We start from the raw sequence: 19,044 nt of genomic DNA on the forward strand, positions 1-19,044 counted from the left end.
TTTTCCCTGTATTGTCCCACTGTTTTGTTTTTTTTTCTAATTATTATTATTTTATTTTATTTGGAAAAGAGGAGTTCAAGAGAAGGGCTAATCAACTGGTTTTGATGGTAGCAGCTCACTCCAAACTACCTGGAGTAGCATACATGGAAGCTCATAGTGAATATGTAGTGAGCCTAATATTTCTGGGAAGAATGCCTTTTTTTTTTTTTTTTTTTAAAAAAATGGTTATAACACTTTATTTTCAGTTTTGCAATAATATAAAGGAAAAGTTGAGGACTGACACGTTTGGTAAATGTTCTCCCCTTGGCCAGAAAGGTTACTGTAACCTTGTTTGTTACTAATAAAAGAAAAACAAGATATAGTATTTTTCTTTACTTGATATATCTGAACTGCCTGCTAGTATTGCTTTTGATCAGTTATTACATAAAGGTCAAGCTGCTTTGACACCATGCAGTTTCGATAAGGTGCTTCCACGATTAAGCTACAAAAAACACTGTGACCTTAAAGTTACTATCAGTGCAAGTTTGGTCGAAATCTGAAAAAGCGATTTGTGCAACCAGGAAACGTTACATATCAAAATGCATCAACAAGTCCATCTGAGATGAATACATAACCAAATATATAAAATGTATTTATTAAGGGGTTGGTGTCCTAGAACCTCTTCTGAGGTAACGTTGACTATGTATCAGGATTCCATTCTGCTATACCTTGCAAGAGGTAAACAAAATAATAGTAAGGAGCTGTGATAAAGCACAACAGGTTTTTTTTTTTTCCTCAGTTATAAAAATATTGATTCCGTGATCTATCTGCTGAAATAAATTGTGATTTCTTGTTACAATTTCAGCGGGGCTGGTTGTTTCAAAAATAAAAAGGAAGGAAAAGTTTAAAAGAGATAATTGAATTCTTATAAAATTGCAACATTAACTGAAACTTGTAAGTAACACTATGCCTTCTGCCAGTGAACAAAAGGTTACATGGCATGGGAAGTATCTCCTGTCACTAAAAATGCTATGAGATTTATCCACTGGGAAAGCTGGAGCCTATTTAGGCTATTTACAAAGTTAGAACGCTATGAATTTATTATAATATTAGATACATAACTGAAATACAGCTTCTCAGTGACATATTACTATGTATTCCCTGCATTTGCATCAAATCTAGGTTAGATTTGCTACTAAATTGTAAGGTCAATACTCAAAGAGACACAAGGCATTTTCAGTGGCATCAAATGGTGTCATATCTTACCTGAGTAGTTATTTCTGCAGACAGAAGTGAAGCATTCCAGGACATACAAGACAGAGTAATAGTATGCAAAAGAAAAACAAAGAAAATGAATAAGACAAAAACAAAATGAAGGAATGAGAAAGGGTGGAGTAGATGGAAACAGCCTGTGGTGGTAAAACACACTGTCAAGGAACAGCTGCAGATAATGAAGTTAGGACAATATATGGAGAAATAAACAGGAACAGATATACGTAATATATATGTTTATACATATAAAAGGAAGATGATGCAGCCATGTAAAAAAAGCATATTCACACAATCTCAAATTCAACTCAAAATTCTTAAATCTCTAATTGTTTTTAGAATAGCAGGCTGCCATTGAAAATTATGTTTTGATGGCCTGGTAATAACAGATACATAACCTGCTAATGTCATCAGTGTCTCCATTTACTCAGGATACAGGACTGTTGCATAGCTACGGATGATGACTAGTGATAACTCACATGAGGAAGCAAAACAGTAATGTTAACGGTTTCTGTTCACAAAGTTTTAAGATTACCAAATAAAAGAATAAACAAAAATAGAAGAGAACTCCTAAAGGCAATGACAATCATTTACCATTACATAAACAACAAAAGTTTTATCCCTGAACAAAGAGTATAAAGAGTAATTCATCAGGAAGGAGTCAGAGGTTCATTATTTCATGGAGTAGATGGAAAGCGTTTGCCACCACCGCTCACTGGAAACTTAGAAAAGTTTCCACTTTCCTCAAGAACTGAAGGGGTTTGAAGAAGAAGCTTTTACATTTACATGATTTTATGAGTTGAGACAATTATTGAAATTTCAATACTACTTACCAAAATTTAATAGAATCACCGAATGGTTTGGGTTGGAAGGGACCTTAAAGCCCACCCAGTTCCACCCCCCTGCCATGGGCAGGGACACCTCCCACCAGACCAGGTTGCCCAAAGCCCCATCCAGCCTGGCCTTGAGCACCTCCAGGGATGGGGCACCCACAGCTTCTCTGGGCAGCCTGTTCCAATGCCTCTGAGTGAATAATTTCCTCTGAATATCTAATATGTCTACCCTCTTTTAGTGTAAAGCCATTACTCCTTGTCCTGTCACCTCCTAACAAAGAGTCCCTCCCCAGCTTTCCTGTAGGCCCCCGTTAGGTACTGGAAGGCCACTGTAAGGTCTACCCTGAGCCTTTTCTTCTACAGGCTGAACAACCCCAACTCCCTCAGCCTGTCTCCTTAGGAGAGGTGCTCCAGCCCCTAAATCATCCCCATGGCCCTCCTCTGGACTCACTCTAACAGGTCCACGTCCTTTTTGTGCTGGGGGCCCCAGAGCTGAAAGCAGGGCTCCAGGTGGGGTCCCACAAGAGCACAGCAGAAGGAGAGAATCACCTCCCTCACCCTGCTGGCCTCGCTGCTTTTGGTGCAGCCCAGGATACAGGTGGCTTTCTGGGCTACAAGCACACATAGAATTACTACTTAAAAATCTGAAAGCTATAAAAGTTGTCTGGCTTAGATAACAAGTCAACATAGACCACCAGAATTATCACCTCAGTGTTACCCTGAAGTATCAGCAAAATCACTTAACTTGTTCTTGACTAAACAGTGAATACTGTAAAACTCAGTTGCAGTGAAACATAAGTTATTCTTTCAGAGAGTTTGTAGAAGTAAGCTCACTTGTGACTATCTACAGTAACTGAAATACTTCTTTTCCCTGGACACATGAGCATTTCACCTACTTCCACTTTAATATTTTCTATTGGATTAGCATCTGAGTACTCTGACTTTTAGAACTGTCATAAATGTAATTTTCATCATCTATCAATTTTACATTTGATAGTCATTGTTTGTTGAAACTTTACTTATGATGAAACCATAAAAATAATGCAGGAAAAAACAACTCAGTTTTCAGTTACTCTACTACCAACTCCTACTCTAGTTTTAGAATCACTTAAGTTCTTAATTAAATTCTCTTAAATTCTTCATAATAACCAAAGCAGTTCTCAGTACAAGGCAGCTCCTGAATTTAAAGCAGTTATTACCACAGACAGGGAATATGTAACCTGAAAGGTTGAAGAAATTGTATTTCTGAATATACATATTTGCCAGAACTTGATGCTAATTATTTCATTAATTTTGTGATTTTATAAACTCTTTCAAGAGTCATTTTAGAATGCTATATTTAAAAATGCTCTGGTGTAACATGTTAAAACAATGTCAATGAGTAAACGTAGCGCACGCATTTTCCCATGGCATTGCACTTGCTGTCTAATAAACCTGCTCAGCAAGTCAAACTTACTCACTTAAACTTAGGAGCACAGCCATAGGATTTTCACAAAAGTTGCTGGAACTCAAACACCCACATATATCTGCACACATTATGCAGATAGCTATCCCTAATATGATCATCTCTACCAATATATAGGCTACAGTATGATCCCATGCACTCTGTTAGGATGTACTCTCCACTTACTAGACATAAAGGTATTCCTTCCTTGTTAAAGGACACTTATTTCACATACTGTAAGAGTATACCATTTCCTGGGACTGTTATCAAAAAATTATTATGATTTTAATACCCACTCTGAGTAGATAAATTAAACTGGTTTATCTTTCAGACATTTTTATATACCAGCACTGTGTTCTTCCTATTATCAACACACAGTTGCTGTCAGTTTCAGTTTTCCACTTGTTACTGTCAAATGGTTCCAGAGAATAATGATATAAGACTTTTACAAGAAAAAGATATAATCTTTTATTTTCATTAGAATCACCCCATTTCCTTAGTCTTCTGTGACTACTAAAGATATCACCAGCTGTCTCTATTTCTCATGCAATACCAATTGCATGACTTGTGGCATTTTTTGACTTGTGACACTTGCATATATCTTGTGCAGCTTGCGATACCTTATGACTTGTGACAAAAGCCTGGAGCATCTCAATTTTATCTCTTTTTTTTTTCCCTCATTAAAGACGTAAATTGTGAAAAAGCATAATTCACGTACTTTGTGCTAGAGGAGTTTACCTCTAAAACTAACAGGAGGAAAAGACATGCCACCATCTCCTTTGGAATGAAGTCTGCATTAATAAACTCTTCTGAAGGACAAACAGAAAGAATGAATTCAGTTTCCTGAATTACTCGAAGAAAGTCACGGTACTCTCTCCAAATGTTATCAGATCAGGAAAATTCTGTGATACCTGTTGCAGGCAACTGCAGATACAGCTAGTTAATACAGCCAAGTTCACTCAATCCACTTATTGTCAGGTAGGTATTTTCTTCTTTTTCCACTGCAGATAAAATAATCAAAATACTCTCCCTGATGACTTTACTTAGCTTATTGCCTTTGTATGAATGGAACAGAAGAAAAACATAACCATTTTTTTTCCTATGTACATTTATACTATTGCTATATATGAACATTTTTTCCATTTTTAGTACTCACTTTATGCACCACAAAAATACAACCTGGTCATTTTGAATCACTGGTGTCAACTGAGGCAGCACAGGTATTTCACAGTTTGGTATTTTCCAGACCTGGAGGACTTCATAAAACGAGAATTTTGGCTTTGGGAAATGAGTGAGATTCATGCATTTCTCACTGAAGGAAAAAAAAAAAAAAAAGACAGAGAGAAGGAAAAAAAAATCTATATGAAGGTGTCTACCTGTCAGCAAAACTGCACTCTGTCAATGGAGGGTTTTCTCAGTTACCTAAGTAAATTCATTTTAGGTGCCTCAAGGTAACCCAGATGTGGGAGACTACACACCCTCCTACAGCAACAACTACTGGCCAGACACAGGACACCAGAAGACCCAGATGCCCATCTTCAGTCAACTGAATTGTGCTCTCATTATCTACTTTAAAAGTAGCCTTTCCTTTTAAAAAAAATAATCAGCTGAAAACACAAGCAGAGTATTTAACTAATATACATATTGACAACTATGGTGTTTCTCTCTTAAGTAAGGAGGCCAAGTATTACTCAGAAAGAACACTACAGCGGATCAAACCTAAAGACAGTGAGTGTGATAATCTTTGAAGGTGGTATCATATTTGTAAAATTTTAGCAGGTCTCAATAGGTTGAAATTGGATTGGAAATTCCTTCAGAGTAAGTTAACAACTCCCAGGAGGGATCCTGTTTGTGTAGACAGTGATACGGATCAAGAGAGACCTTTATATTTGAGCTGACGCTTCAGTAGGATCCTTTTCCTTATGAAAAATCTTACTTTCCTTAGCATCTGTAAATAATATTATCTCAATTGCTGCAACTTGTACATAAGAGGCAAAAAACAACAACAGCCAAACAAAAACATTCAGTATCTCAATTTACCAAGCCAAATTCAGGTTCCAAGGAGGAGTCTTCTGCTAACTACTGAAGAAACTCAGGCTTGTGTTAACTTTTTAGAACATTTTGCCATGTCAATAAAAACGTAATTGCCAGAAAAAATGAATGAATCACAGCCATATCTGTAAGGTAACCTTCTAGTAATCTCATTTAAAGTCATATCCCTCTAACTCCAGTAGGTATTCCTACAGAGCTGCAATTTAAATGAAAACAGCATTTTGTATCCACTCATATAAATTATTTTAAACTAGTCACCTCTGTTGTTAATTAGGAATTTCTGCACGCCATGCAAAAACACTGCGAGCCCATGCTCATCATTTACACAATGAGCTGGAAGCTGCAGTACACATGGTAAAGAGACTGACCCTGAGTCAGAGATTATACCTGAAAACGACAGTACAATCAATAAGCACTAATGATGGATAGATGAAAAGCAGATTTTACAGATGGCCTCAACTCCTGGGTATTTGCATGAGGAGCTGATTTTCGGATAGGCGTGGACCTTGAAGTAAGCCTGTCAGCCAAGAATGGATGCAGCAAATGTCTTCGCTGGAAACATGGGCTGGAAAAATGAGAAACATTGTCTGTCATAGTCTGCTCATCAGCTTGATGACAGAACTAAAGAAAACACATGAATCAGCATACGTCTAAAAATGATTATTTGGCAATATAGGGTCTTCAATCAGTTTTGCATTCATCACAGATAAATGTCTGGAATGTTCAAAGACATATGTGCAGGTGCCAAATATCAAGCGACCTAAGACAAGAATTTACTGGCATGCTTAGGCACACTTGCATTTTTTGTTGGAGTGAGGGACTGAATGGATTTGTTATTAGCATATTTCTGGGCTCAGCTGAGCAAACAATAACAGAAGATGCCGGTTTCGGTTTACTGACTGAACTGGCTGCAAATTATCTGATCATTCAGATTTTAAAAACATCCTGAATACAGAGCCAAACAACAATTGTCAAAATTTACTTGTTCTTTAAAAATATTCTCAAGAATTAATTAAGTGTTGTATAAGAGACATTGTATAATGACAGTAACAGTTCTCATTAAAAGTTTTAGATACTTCCGTTGTCTTAGATTAACGCAAAAAAAGATAATCCTCAAACCGAGAGCAGTTTATCAATCATTAGGCTTAATGAGAAGATTACAGAGGCACAGAGCATACTTAAGGGGAGGGAGGGATATTTTCTTTTACTACAGATATTTGTCTCAGATTTAAGATTTGCATTCGCTTATGGGAATGAGAAAGCAATAAGCATGAAAATTCCCTTATCATATATAGATACTTCCTTTATTGACCAAAGACTAGCATTTCAAAATAATTTATTCCTACTCTCATGAAAAGAGCCTCTAACTAGGAATTAGACAGGCAGGTGCAAGTTGGACAAAGAGTGGAATTATACATATATATATATATTTACACACACACATTATTATTACATATATAAAATTATACAGTATTAAGAACCCATGTTGATGGGTTACTGCAGACACTTCAGTAGTATAATGGCTTCCCCTACAAAGATAGGTCTGATAAAACTGATACTTTGCTCTCAATCCAATTTGCTGTTGAGAAGACAGCACAGGCTACCAAGAGGCTATTACAAAAGAAGAGGAAAAAATAATCCTTACCATAAATTTATGCATTTTCCTTGAAGCAATGTTATTTAAGTTGGAACACACACACACAAAAAAAAAAATCAAGGTGTTCATGCTGATCTGAATAAAGTTGACTTTGTATTTCTTTTGAGAACCTAGAATTTAAGCTTTCACTAGCCTTGAATTTGCTATAAGCCTAAATATGCAATGCTTGATATTAACATGAAACCAACTATACTCCCTAAAATGTAGGATCTTTAATTGTATTTTTAATTTCTTAATGTATGCCTTTGCATTTAGAATCAAGAAAGACTGGTGTAATAGTATAGTATTGCCATGGACTTACACCAAAGCAATATTCATTTGCATCAAAAACTGAAGCAAGTCTACAATGCTTACTTAACCTGAAATAATCTTCTGGAACAGGAAGAATCTTCTTTGATATCCTGGGCAAATTCGTTGCAAGACAGCAGTAAAAGCTGACTGAATTACACTTGACTGAAAAGTCCCGGTAGTTCCCTCCTTGAAAAAGCAGTGATGAGGATACTTTGCCCCCAAAGCATAGCTTTTTTGGGAGATATTTAAACCAACTAGTACCACAACTTAGTCATGACTATTAATGATGTTTCAGTTCAAGAAATGTGTGGACAACGCTCTCTGACAAATTATTTGGTTTTTGGGTGGTCCTTTGTGGAGCCAGGAGTTGGACTTAATTATCTTTGTGAGACACTTCCATCTCAGGATATTCTATGATTCTACAAGTTCAAAGCAGTAATAAGCGATTCAGACCATCTAAATTGTGTGTCATATCTTTCTCTGTTCATACTGAACAAGAAGCAAGCCTCGAATTAAAACACAACTTTTGACAAGATAATTTAGTTAGACTCCAGTAGTAGGCTATCTGAATACATTCCTTTAAGATGTACATTTGCAGAGGAACACAAGCATACACAGCATACGGATGAACAGAGAAGCGACCATACTTGATGTATCAAGTCACTATCTTGTTTCTGATAAAAAGGATCCTTATGAAAAGAAACATAAGAAACATTTCAGGCCAAGGACTGATTCAGTCATTGCCACGTTCATCCATCTCTTCACACTTGAGACTATCTAAGAACTCCTGTGCCAGTAACTGCCTGTGGACCATCCCACCTGATGGCTACCAGTGAACTTACAGTCCATCAGTCTGAAAAACCTGCTTTGAGTTCTTTTACGTGTGTGCCCTCCACAACATCCTGCAGCAATGATTTTGGCTGATTAATTATTTAATAATTTGTTTTATTTTATTGCTGGTAATTTCACTGTGTGTTCTTACAGAATGAGAAATGGTGAATAATGAGCCCGTTTTCACTTTTTTTTTGTACCACTCAATGTCATTGACTTCTATCATACTAGCTTTTAGCACCTCTTTTACAAGCTGAAGAGCTCTAATCTGTTTGATCATCTGTTGAAGAGAGTACAGCATCTCCTTGACATGTTTTCTGGCTTTCGCTGAATTGTTTATAAACTTCTATTTATTTTTTGAAATAGAAGAACTGTAACTGCATATGGTATTTAAGACTAGCAGAAATATTTTTTTCATGATGAAATTTTTATTTTAAATGCTGTTCATGGCTCCTATTCTAATTCCTAGTATTTCATTCACCTTTCTGATATTTATTTGTCTGATGTTATATTTTTCTGATATTCAGTAATTCCAGAACTCCAAGGGTATTCAGACATATGACTGAGGACAAGAGCCAAAGCAAAGATCCTTTGAGAACTCCCTTAACGTACACTGAGAATAAAAGTTACATTCCCAGGAAGTAACACTGCTGCTTTAGTAGCAACTACCATGATTAATTCACTATTATTCAGCTAAAACTCTCACCATCCTCTAGCTTTCTTCTTCAAATAATTTATGAGTTCATTTTACAGCACGTGTTCCAGCACCTCTTATCCCAACACCTCACTGGTAATCTGTCTCACGTGGGAAAAAAGTGACCATTTATTCCTACAATCATTTCCCTCTGTGTTTTAAATACCTATTTGCCCTTAGAAGAAGCTGCTCAGTTTGTTTGTTTTTTTTGAGAGTTTTTGGTACAAAATTTTAAAAACCTCGATGAAATTTATTGATAGCTCTCCTGAATGTCTTTGTTTATATCAAAAGACAAACCCCAAACAATTATATGACTGTATTCCAGAACTGTTTGTCATATCAAATGTCAAGGAATAAGTTATCATGCTGAAGCACTTGACAAGTAGACTAGGGATATACATAAGCACCCTCTCATTGCCAGCAAAGGAGACCTTGATCAGATTTGGCACATGCAACCTGGGAAGCAAACTCTTCTGAATTTTAAACCCTCTCTTTAATAGCGTATTTTCCTTGTAGATATGTGATGGAGAAGGAGGAAAGCAGCAGCAAGAATCAAAAACATCCTTCGGTGAACAGAACTTTAAACAGAGCAAGTGGAAGCAATAGAGGACAACATGACAAAAAGCCTACAAAGACTGCCTGTTGGAATGAAATGATCCTCCAAAGTGATCAAACCCTAATGGAGAAAAAAGGCACAAAAAGTCCAGTACACCAAAAGATCTGAATTTTCACAATCAGTACACGATCAGGTAGAAGCTGTTAAGATTCATCTTTTGCTGGTATTCAGTAAGTTTTCAGAGCATCTGGCTTTTTTTTTTTTTTTTTTAAAACTTTCATTTTTCCCTATTATAGAATAAGTGGAAAAAAGATGTTCATCATCCTTCCTGCTGACACCGGTCACAACATAAAGCAGAAAGCAAGCTTCATAAAACCAGCAAGTGATTCTAAAATAAGTATAAGGTAGCTCTGCTCTGTCAGTTAAAATGTAAATATCCCTCATGAGTATGTATTTTTCACTTGAAGTTAATTTATTAAAATTATTAAACAGTCTTAAAAGAAAATACAAGAATCCTCCCTCCTTACAGAATGTCAAAATTGCTCTTCACAATTCTTCAATTATTTAGGAAACCAGGTGCTAAAGCCAAAGCATCAAGCGTTTTGCTAAAACTAGACAAATTTTCAGGATTACAATAGCAGAATTAGTTGCTGCACACCATATGACATGATCCCTATAGCCTATACTATTTTTCCAGGTAAAAAGAGAAATTAAATTCTCATCTTGCTTTCTCCTGATTAAGACTTACTATAGAGAATTCTTTCCCTAAAGTAAAATGAAAACATGAAAAAAATAAGTAAACCATTTTTGCACAAGTTGCTAAAGAACCTTCCTCTTCTTTAAAAAAAATCTTCAAAGGTATTTTGAAAATATTAACATTTTTTTCCAAATAACAAATTGAAGTGATCTTATGAAAATTCCTGATGTAGAAGAAAACTTCCACAATTTCTATTAGCTCATTCTAGTTGCAAACATATACATCTGCTGTTTTGAAAAGCTGTTGTACCCTCAACAACATAATTAAATGTTTTTTCTAGCCTTTTCTATTAAAAAGATTATTTAAAATTTTAGAATCTCCTTTTAAAAATCTAGCCTGACTGCATACATATAGTTCCAAATATTTCCAGACTGACTGATCTCTGTCTGATTCCTTCTATGGATAGAGTACCCAATATATGTGACAAAATATATTTCTTCCAGTTTGACATAAACAAAAGAAGGAAACAAAATCCTGCCATTAAATAAAATAAAAAATAATAATTTAATGAAAATAAGGTATTTTCAAGAGACATGATTTTAAGATCAAATAAATAATAACAAAGACAACAAAAAACACCACACTTTTAATCCTGTTGAATTAATCTGTAAGAGTCTGAAGAACTGGGTAAACTAACTGATGAAAAGTCGATCTCACTTGATGATATAACATATCCAAAACATCATGGTTTCTTGACAAAGAAGAGGATACCTGGGTCCCCTTGTTTTTTGCTTTACATAATACACAGTACTATCAGGAGTTGTCAGTTTTCATAGTTGATTCCTGAAGTTGATGTAAGAACAATCTGCATGCATTTTGAACTTCCGGAAACTCCAAAACACTGAAATGAAGGAATTGCTTCTCCAAACAGTATTGATCCTGAATGAGGCAAGTGCCAACCCATGAAGTAAACATCCATATTTTCACTGACTGCAAAGAGTAAACAAGCATATTGGCACGAGTCTGGTTAACCTGCCAGGAAAGGGTGAAGAAATAAACATTAAATGTTCATGCATCTGCCATCTGAGTGAATATACTATACAATGTTGGCTGGAGAACACACAGAACCAGGAATATATATGCTACCATACAGCAAACATACCATACTCTATCATAGATACAAACTGATGTAATTCCCTAACCATAATGTTTTCTACCCACCAACGCCTGTTGGCCACAGGCCACTGCAAAGAATCTGATGGCATCACAAGATGAGTGTCTATAATTGCCTTAAAGATTTCTTTTTTATATATAGATATAGACTGAGCACTTGTCACACTAATGAGACTATTCAAGTTTTTCTATTTGACTTATCTTGTACTGACCAAAGCGATTAAAGAACTTCTTGGGATCACCTTGCCATCTGCTAAAATAAGGCAACAGTAAGACACCTCTGTCTACAGGGCTTTGGTGAGTATTTGCCACAGACAGAAGTGAAACGTTAGTTTCATGGTCCTGAGTCATCTTGAATCAGACAGTACTGATAGCTGTACAAAAATAAGTATCCTGCAAGTCCTGTGAACGAACTAGTTTCTTGAATCACTGGGAAGATACCTGCCAGGTTCACCACTAGGAACTGAACTTGCAAATGTGTATAATGAGTTACTTCAAGTAAAAGAATTCACACCAGCCTTCCCTGTACCTAAGCACAAGAAAACAACTGCAGAAGTTTTTGTCCTTGGCTTGCACCAATGTAAGTAGCATCCGTGATCAGAGGAAGTACTGACTTCTTTGGTGCATCAGTAGCGCTTGCAAAGAGTCCTTGAAATCAGATAAAACCAGAAAACTGGAAGGCAGCAGAGGAAAGTGGATCAAAAACCATATGCTGTTGTGTCCAGTATCCTCAAAGAGGCTAGAGACATTATCCTCAAGGCAAGCTGCTGAGTCTGGTCTGTAGACCCTCAAGGTAGATGACAGTCAGTTGAATGACCACTTTCTTCTAGGTCCACATGGAAGATCTGACAGAATAGCTACTATCTTGGACATTTTTAGAACAAAGGACTTTGAACCAAAGAAGTGGACTTTGAATCAAATATGTATTCCTTTAAAAAAAGGTTCTTCAGACACATGCGCTTCTTTGGAAAGCTCTGAAAACTGCATTTAGGACGTGCAGCAGAAATGAAAAGCCAAAGCATCCAGAAGGCGCAATTTACTCTCAGCAGTACATATGGCCAGTAGCACTGGGTGTCTCCAGCACTGATGAATCCTTAGCATCAGCTGGGAATTCTGCAGAGGCAGCAACTTCTCCAGGCATTGAAACTTGTGCCTGGAGAGGGGGAAAACAAAACAAACAAACAAAAAAAAAACACACACAGCACATGAATTGCCATTTTTTTAAGTCAAATGGATGGACTAAGAGAGAACACTCCCTTACTCCTGGACTTTATTACCTGGTCCCAAAAGCACAGACCTCACCAAAGTACCCAAAATGTACTTTTATGCTGCATGTGTGTAAAAGCATTCTCAAACCATGCATGTAAAAGAAATAATCCTCCATTTTACTGATAGAAAAAGTGAAGATGGGGACTGCTGAACTGCTGGAATGTTCTCCTTCAACATCCCTAAGTATGCAAAGTGACTGCAAGACTGAAATAGAGAAAGACAGTCGCGAATATCCACTACTCTATCTCTAGCAGATCTTGGCCTCCTTTATAATGCTTAATGAACTCATCCCCTGCTTGAAAAGATCCTGAGAGGACTTCCAATCGTCTCAGTAACTGGGTCTGACTTCCTTCCAGGTCCATGAAGAACACAGGTCATCCAAGGGCAAATGTCCCAAGAGAAGCGATTATATAAGCTTGTTCTTCAGACAAGAGGATGGCTTTGGCTGGCACCAAGACACAGTAAATGATTTTCTAAAAACTGAACATTCTTTCTAAAGAAGAGGCTTCAAACCCAACATCAGCTCACATGACAGCAACTGGGTGGAAGGCCCCCTCTAGACTTCCACTATGACTTCATCCGTATGAAGTTTTCAAAACTGCTTAACACCTTCTTTCTCAAATGATTTTGGGGAGTTTGTTTTTGAGAGTGAAGTGAGAAATTCCACTGTGTTTAATCAGTCAGATTTTTCCATTTCAGTTCTCTTTTTGTGTTTGATTCAAGTATTTGTAGACTTGTGACACAAGCACCAGGAAAAGACTGAGTACATTTTATCTGCATGTATGTGTACCTCTGTGAAAAATGTATTTAAAAAAGAGATTCTAAAATCTCTTACCAAAAACCTTTGTACAAATTTTCATAGAAGAATTATGTCTAAAATAATCAAGCGAGGGAAACAGTATTGCTCTACGATTTTTCACAAATAATTTTGCCAATTAGTTTACAATTCCTCATTCACACAAACTTTATTTTGGAAAAACTGTCAGATATTTAAAGAACTTCTTTATTTCTGAAATCAAATTTCTGGCTTTAGCATACTTTAATACACGCTATTTTGTAATTTTTGTGATTAATGCTTGGCTTTGTTTTGCACACAGTTTGCAATTTCTTGAATCCTGAAACATTTTCCTCAAAACTGTCCTATTCTAAAATGTATTCCTTACAAATGTACTTTTCTGTGACAGAGAAACATGTTTTTGCTAATAATTTTTATGATAATAAATAGTAATGGTTCACTATACTAAAACCGAAATTCCATAGAACTGTTCTTATAAACCTGTAGAGACAGCTTCTATTTGTTTTCTAGACACATAATAATATAAAGTTTTTAGGTTTTTTTATAATAAATGTTCATCAACACAACAGAAGTGGTGGGTGCTTAATGCACAACCACAAATAAGTAATTTATTTGGATATTTTTGTATAATTTACATATGTTGCAGTTCACCAAACTAATCCTTCAATTTCAGAAGCTGATTATTTGTGTGACTTAAATCAACAGCAATATTGACAAATATATTAATTTGGAATATCATGGTGTGTCTCTCCACTGAAGTGGAAAAAAGATAATTAGATGTTCAGTATTGTTCTGTTAAATTAAAGCCACAACATATTAGCAGGAAGCAAGTAAATTTAAGATCAAATTTAATAAAATGAAAATTTATTAAGAGACTTTAGATTGCTAAGATTTTTAGGGACACACACCCCTAACAGTCAGTTTTTACTACTAAGTTTAGTTTTCCTCTAACATTTCATAAACGTGTACAAATGCTGACCTTGCATGACCTTTAGATTTCATATAAAGCATATATATAAATTCTGTAAATTCTACATATAAACATATAAATTCTACTGTAATTTGGCATATTACTTCAGTAATTTGGCAAATTGTTTTCCATTATTTGCTGACAAATATCACTTACTACAAATAATTGTCAGAAACTGAAAAGTAAAACTACCACTTATATTACTTTGGTCATTTTCATGAGGTTTGTGAACAGCATTTTGATTACAAATATTTTACATGATATGATTGCAATGCACCTATCCCAGCATTATTTTGACCTGACATCCAGGAAAAGGTATTTTGTTGCTCAATGAAAAACTATTGTATTAGAAAGAATTTCCAAACTGAAAGCCCCAGGAATACTTTCCTTGAAAACTACACTTTTTGGTAACAAAAAACTACACAGCAGAAACACATACCACTGCTTTGGGTTTTACAAGAGTTGATAATAGACAGTAACAGCCATATTTACGCATTCATATAGTATCTCATATGGTATCTCCAGAATGAAACACACTGCGCTTTTAAAAAAATATATTACAATACCATATTCAGAGAATCTTTACCATCAATTCATTGACAAATAGAAAGATTTAAGGATCTCCTCTGGTCCATCCTGCTAGGTATTTATTGTTTTATTAATAGCTTAGTTGACAGACTATACTTGTGAATCTGAATGTGACACTAGCTTAGGACAGCTACCAGTCTGATGGCAAATAGGGTTAGAATTCAGAATAGCCATAGGAAATTGAAGACACGATCCAGGAGAAAATAAAGATGCATTTAAAGAAGGTAAATATATAGTTTGCATAAGAATAATCAACTCTGAAAATACAGGGTGAGGACAAATAGTATGCAGATATTCTTCAGAAAGACATTTTGGTGGCTATTGATACCAACAGAGTTAAAAGTGATCAGCAATAGCATACTCTTGCATAAAAGACAACACGCTGGGTTTATAAGTACTTCCTCAAGTATAAACTAATCTTTCCACTTTACTTCTTGGTAAGGCTACAGCTTCGTTTTTTTATAGATGGTACTCTACCTGAATAACACAAACTGAAAGTTCATCAGAAAATATTAACTACCAGAGGTCTAGAAAAGGTGATCTAAAAAGAAAAATAAACAAAATTAGGAGTTTTTCAGCTGAGTGAAGACTGAGTGGATATGCAACTGAAGGCAAGTCAAAACACACAGAACAAGCATGCAAAGTGAGACCTCACTGTTACCTCCAAGAATACTACTTGTTCATGGCTACCAGAAGGAATCCTTTCCCAAAAGCTAGCCCTCACGTGCACTTTCTACAGATTTGCAGTATGCACTCCTAAAAGCTTGTACTCCTCCTGAACTTGTAACTAAAATGGATTTTTCTCCAGATGGTATTCCACTTCTTGACATTCTCTTGCTCCTACAGAAGTATTACATTCAGTTAACTAGTTTCACCATGATTTACCTAACCCAACAACACCAGAAAGTTTTTTTTCTATCACAGTTTAATGGAAGCCTTCAAGAGAGGACTTTAGATTACAGCAGTACAAGGCTTGGAAACAGAACCAAGAAAAATGCTATAAGTACAACATAGTCTTCATGTAAAAGCAAATGTCTCAATGTCCAGGTATATTTTTACCCCAAATCCTCAAGGTACATAGTATTTTCAAAAGCTGGTAACTTAGTTTTTAAGGAAAAAGTTTGTGGTCAAGAAAAACCCTGAATTTCTAACTTAGTTCTCTTTTTTCCCCTCCTTCCCAAGCTTCCCATATTTCCATACCTTAACAGCATTGTATATACCTCCTTGCTTCACCTGGCCATTTTAACTGCTTAAGATTTCACATGCTGTAAAAGAACACTTGCTTGACACATAGCAATGTTTAAGCGTATGACTTCTAGCATGATCTGGTTTTGATAGCAATGACTCTATACAATTTGAACACGTTATCAGAACAGGAAGCTTATAAGCACATGAAGCATTTTCTTCATTATATTATAACAAGATAAAATTCTACACTCCACCTCCAGGTAGCTTAAGCACTGCTGCATCAACAATACTTTTTAGAGTTTAACTGAGATACCACTATGAAGAAAACAAATCAAATACCTGTTTACAGAATTGAACACTGAATCCATAGGCATCCAATATTAAAGCTGTAGTCAAAATCCTAAGTTAAACCCTAGTTCACTACAGTAATTCCTTATTTTACCACTTAGTTACTCCTTAGCTGTCACTTTACAAGCGATATATTCACTTTCACAAAAATACATTGAAAAGTTAGTCAATGACAGTTTAGAGTGACATCTTTTAATGCACTACACATGCTTGCTGCTATGCAAACCAAGTTTTAACTGTCATGCTGTCAAGAAAAACGATAATTCCCTAGTCATATCTATCTTTCTAAGCAAGTATGAACTACAGAACATTTGACAATAGAAAATTGTTTCATATATTTAAGAAATTCTGTCACTTGCATGAAAACTTAGGGAGAAGTTACATTTGAAGCTGACAAGGAGAAAAAAAAAACACAGAACACATAGAGGTGGAAAGCATTTCAAGTTTTATATATAATTTGTACTTCTCTTTTTTCAGCCCTTAGTTGAATGCAACTTAAAATCCATTAATAAAAAAACTGAGCATACATAAAAATGCAGTCTCAAAGCTGCACTTCGTCAATAACTTTGATGGACCTTCATAGAGAATATAACCATGTTTATTATTAAAAAAAACCAAACAACAACACCACAAACTCAATCTGAAATTCAGATTAAGTACAGTGCCTTATCAATGTCCAATGAATAATCATTGGGATTACCTGCAGTAACAGATGAATGTTGCTCAGTCTATTCTCCTTTTGAATGCTCCCCTAAATTTGTTATATTGTAAAGTAAAAAAATAAAAAATATACATGCTCTTCTAATCTAGTGAAATTAAGATCTTTACATTTGATTTCTTTCTTTGATTTTGCAAGGAATATAGTGAGATTACATTGGCACTATGAAAATGTGAAAAAGTGGACGTAAAACATTCATAATTGCAGATAATACAATTCTTACGTAGCTCTCTCGGATTTAACCAATGGAATAAATACAGCACATCCTTTATGAGGAGGGATCTTGCCTTTGGCAAATCTTGCTTAATTGAAGTGACTTAAATCTTTTCACTCTCAGGGCAGTTTGCAATGCACTTCTTTGGGCTGGTAAGGAAGCAGGCTTTTGAAGATACGTTTGTTTTTTTTTTCTTTAAGCTGGTTCAATGTTGCTTTGTAGCAAAGGTACCCAGAACCTCTGTGGGGCACTCCGCACACTTTTCACTCCTTCGATGATTTTAGAAGAAATAAGTAAAAAGATGTGAAACTGACTCAGTGTCTTTGATACAAACTCTGAGCAAAGGAAAACAAAACACCACCGTGGCACACTTAAAGTGGGATTCAGCCTCCCACAGTGTTAATCAAAACCCACACCCTGTGTTAAAAGTTGACAGCGATCCCACAGATGCCCAGCAAAACACGATTCAGGAAGAGCCACGGCATACGCATAGCCAGGCACAACAAACACACCCAAGTCCCCGGTGCAGCGCGACGCGTTACTACTTTCTGCTAACATTTTGTTTGTTGCTTTCTTCTTCCTAAACACACCCGGGCTGTCAGGGAGGGCACAGAGCCCCGGGGAAGGCTGCTCCCCCCGTCCCCTCCCGGACACACACCGGCTCCTATCTCTGGAAAGAGCCGGGCACGGAGCCCCCCGGGCACGGGTCCCGCCGGGAGAAGGGTCCCGCAGCCCCCGGGAGGGAACTTTTCCCCGGGCCGGGCCGGGGGCGAGGCGAGGGCGGTCGTTACCTGATGCCGCCGCTGGGCTCCAGGGCAGGGTCCCCGCGGCTCGCTGCATGCCCGAGGGGCTTCATCCGGCTTCCTCCCCGCAGGCAGCGCCGCCTTCCCCTCCGGCCCCGCAGCCTCGCCGGTGCGGCGGGGAGGGGAGGAGGAGCGGCGGCAGGGAGGAGAAGGGGCCGAGCAGGGGGCGGGCAGCGAGCTGTGTCCGCCCTCCGCCCCACGGCACCGGGGGGGGAAAGCGACCTTCCTTGCCTGGGTCTGACAGGGCTCGGGCTGCCGGTCTGGCGGTCACACGTCCAGGCCATGGAGGGAGGGGGGTTCCCGGGGCACGGCGGCGCCGCCAGGGAGCGATCGGTGCCCATGGAGGGCGCTGCTGCCCCGCTGGGCGCCCGTGTGAGGCGGCGGCTGAGCCCGCGGCGCCCCTTTGGGGCCGTGCGCCCTGGAGGGCAGGGACGGGTGGGATGTGGGGGTGTGCGGGCGGCTTTCATGGGGGGCGCCGCGATGGAGGCATGGAGTATCCTGAGCGGGAAGGGACCCACAAGGATCATCGAGTCCAACTCCTGGCTCCACAAAGGACCACCCAAAAATCAAACCATGTGTCTGAGAGCGTTGTCAAAGCACTTTTGAACTCCAGCAGGCTCAGTGCCATGACCGCTGCCCTGGGGAGCCTGTCCCAGTGCCCGACCACCCTCTGG

General features: G+C 37.5%; 1 protein-coding gene across 2 annotated transcripts in view; it reads right to left on the reverse strand.

The window, feature by feature from the left end:
- The window catches only part of SGCG (sarcoglycan gamma), a 137,757-nt gene extending 119,189 nt beyond the window's left edge, over positions 1 to 18,568 (reverse strand). Inside the window, exon 1 of one of the 2 annotated variants that reach the window (XM_048072756.2) lies at positions 18,359 to 18,568. The gene's annotated coding sequence lies outside the window, so the exon portion shown is untranslated. The remainder of the gene's footprint in view (positions 1 to 18,358) is intronic. The other variant, XM_048072755.2, reaches the window with a different exon arrangement.
- Positions 18,569 to 19,044: the final 476 nt, after the last annotated feature.

This window comes from Anser cygnoides, chromosome 1 (assembly GCF_040182565.1).
Source record: "Anser cygnoides isolate HZ-2024a breed goose chromosome 1, Taihu_goose_T2T_genome, whole genome shotgun sequence".
NCBI classification, from domain to species: domain Eukaryota; kingdom Metazoa; phylum Chordata; class Aves; order Anseriformes; family Anatidae; genus Anser; species Anser cygnoides.